The sequence below is a fragment of the Gouania willdenowi genome, chromosome 15 (assembly GCF_900634775.1).
Source record: "Gouania willdenowi chromosome 15, fGouWil2.1, whole genome shotgun sequence".
NCBI classification, from domain to species: Eukaryota; Metazoa; Chordata; class Actinopteri; order Blenniiformes; family Gobiesocidae; genus Gouania; species Gouania willdenowi.
Window position 1 is genome coordinate 6,609,530 of NC_041058.1, and position 3,184 is coordinate 6,612,713.

Here is a 3,184-nt window from a genome sequence, read left to right on the forward strand (position 1 = left end):
GAGTTTATAAATGTAGCTGTACTTCGAGCCTGATTTTTTTTTTTTTTTTGTATTATTATTTTAAATTGAATTAATTGTACATTTTGGCAAACCTTTTATTTTTTACAGATGCCTTTATGGAAAGCAAATTAAGTTCCAACTGTGTCACATTAAGTCTCTTCCTTTTTAGGTTTATACATGAGTACTTGTACTTGAGTACAATTTCAATTAAGTAAAAGTACTACTTGAATAGGATATATCAGTACTCTTTACCCCTCTGCTAAAGGGGATGAGGAAAAAGCTAATTCATACTAGTGTTGTATCGTTCGTGAACGATTCGTTCAAAATGAACTAATCTTTTATATGACTCGGGAGTAACGAGTCTTCTCAGGGAGCGATTCGTTCATTTTCATGCAGTACCTTCTCTCGCCACATGGCAGCAGCTGCATGAGCTCAGTCAGCAGCAGACAGGAAACAGAAATGATTCGTTCACCACTCACTCAGCTGGATCCATTCTCAGGTCCCAGTTCTTTAGTCACGTGACAGACAGGCTGTCTGTGAGCAGCAAGCACTGCAGTTCGTTCGGTTCGTTCACGATTCGTTCATACGGATCATGACGGATTGCTCTTTCGTTCATTCGTCACGTGACAGCTGTGGCTCAGACAGCTACGGGGCTGGGGGGCTGTTGACTGAGAGCTGAACAAGGAAATGATTGATGTCTGATATCTACAGTTTATTTGTCATGTGACACCCGATATAGATTATTTATTCACGAAATCATAATTATAGTGGTCTTCAGTCCTTGTTGTGTTATTGTATAGCCTATATAATGAATGTGTTTGTAAATAAATACTTTCGAAAATTATATCAACGTGTTAACTTTGTGTTATTTGCCACACAATAGTAAAATACCACAATACGTTATTCATTCATGAAATCATAACTAATCAGCGGTCTCCGGTTCTTTTAACCTTTTTTATTTGAATAATATAATTTTAATTACGTTAAACATCTAGGCTGCACTTAATAGCTCCGGTTACCCACTCTGCTTTTGCTCATGTTCAAAACTTTCTGCACACGTCTGTGTTCTGTGACATGTCCGGAGAAAAAGTCACAATTTCATGAGATTTTTTTATTTTTTATATAAGTCTACCTGCGCTATATTAATCTGTGTATTGCTCTGCTCGTCTGCTGCTGCAGTATCGCTGTCAGTCTGATAGCCTACATAACGGGTTTGCATCGGATGAGAAAAGGAGGTGGAAACGCACCACAAATTCTCACTAAATGTTAACTTTAGAGCCTCTGATCAGCAGCTCACATAGCCCAAATTTGCATACTGGTTTAAGAGCACTTGAGAGCATAATTAGTCGTACACACTTTCACACAGCGCAACAGGGGGTTCACTCGGTTATAGTCACGGCTTTATGTCTCTTACTCTTAGATGTGTATGTTGTGTATATAATACACATGTGTCACTTTTAATTGTGCAATATTGTTGGTTTGGTTTTTATTTAATTTTATTCTTTAACTTTTTCTATTTAACTTTATTTTTGTCTCTTAGATGTGTGTAGTGTTGTGTATATAATGTAAAGTGTGTTTTATATATAAGTCTCTTTAAAAATAAATATTTTCGAAAATTATATCAGCATATTTATTGTGTTATACTCTGCCACAAAATAATCAAACATAACAATGATAACAACAAACACAATAAAAATAACAATAATAGTAATAATAATAATGTCACTTTTTGGACACAATAAATGCACCATGTAAACATAGGCAACTCATCAACTATTATTTTTTGTTTTAATTGTATCATTAATTGTCAAAATTAGTTTTACATTCGCTGTCCTCTCCCCAGCTGTCATGTGATCGACTGCTCAGCCGAAAGGGTCTCTGTCTGCTCAGGCTGTGGAGCAGAGCAGTACTTGTTCTCGTTCATCCAACTCGTTCATTTGTCACGAGTCTGACTCGCGGGCTGACCGGGTCTTTCTCGTTCATCGTTCACAGCTCAGTACTTCGTTCTCGTTCGTCCAACTGGTTCCTTTGTCACATGACTCGCGGGCTGACCGGGTCTTTCTCGTTCATCGTTCATCGGTTCACAGCTCTGGCTCAGGCTGAGCTCTGCGCCAGCAGCATTACTTCTCTCTGATTGGTCTGTTTTCACTGTCACGTGACAGTTACCCAGACTGCCGTGCTGTTAAACAATGATAACAGAGAGGATACAGGACACAAGTTACATTATTGTGGTGTGTGTTAGCTTTCCTGGGTTTTCAAATGGCTTGAATAGCTTATGGCATTTTGTGTGTTATACTTTGTCACCTGAAGCAAACCATCTTGTCTACAGTATTTATAGTTGGAGAAAACACGTCGGCGGTATGAGTTCTGCATTGTGCAGGCTTCAGCGCCATCTGCTGTACAAATGAACGAAATGATTCGTTCGGGACTCGTTCAATTTAATGTTCGAGAGTTAAAGAATCGAATCAGAGGAAAGAACCGGTTTTCCCATCACTAATTCATACTTGCTATTGGCTTTTGAAAATATACCAGCCAATCAAGGAGCTGGATTTGGTTTAAATCCCTCCTACTTCATTTGCATTAGGTTTTTAGTACTACTAGTGAATCTTTTGGCTTTACTAGTAGCCTAATATTAGTAGACTAAATACAGTCTACTATTAGTACTAGTGAGATTAGGAGTGTACAAGTAAACAAAAATTGTTTTACTAGTTGTTGAGCGCTCAAGCTCAAAAATGGATCAGAACTCCACTTCCCAGAGTGCACCTGTAGGAGGAAACAGGCTGCTGGTCACCTGATCAGTCTTGATCACTAAGTTAGAACACCTGTGAGATGCTCAGCCATTCAGACAAACAGATTTGTGAGGAAAGACGCTCCAACTTCATCAATGGATTCAGTTCAAAGATGCCAATGGTTGGTGAAGTGTTTATTATTGTCATAGTCTCATACGACTGCTAAATGTGGACGTTTGTTTAAGTTATTTAACTAAATGACAGATGAGAAATGTAGCATCCCAGGATGGATTCATTTGATTTTTTTTTTTTTTTTTTTTTTTTTTTTGTTGAATGGGCTTACTAATGCAACATTTAATTTAGTTTGGAACATTAAAAGTGGAAAATAAAATATGATAATCCAAAGTTAAAAATGTCACAATTATGTTAACTGTTACAACTTTACTGAAAATTAG

At 37.4% G+C, this 3,184-nt stretch overlaps 1 long non-coding RNA gene across 1 annotated transcript; it reads right to left on the reverse strand.

Annotated features, from left to right (window-relative positions):
- Positions 1-1,786: 1,786 nt before the first annotated feature.
- On the reverse strand, positions 1,787-2,489 carry LOC114477168 (uncharacterized). The gene is made up of 2 exons (XR_003675675.1): positions 2,305-2,489; positions 1,787-2,179 (listed from the first exon to the last, which is right to left on the reverse strand). It is a non-coding gene; the product is annotated as an uncharacterized LOC114477168 (long non-coding RNA).
- Between the last annotated feature and the right edge of the window lie 695 nt (positions 2,490-3,184).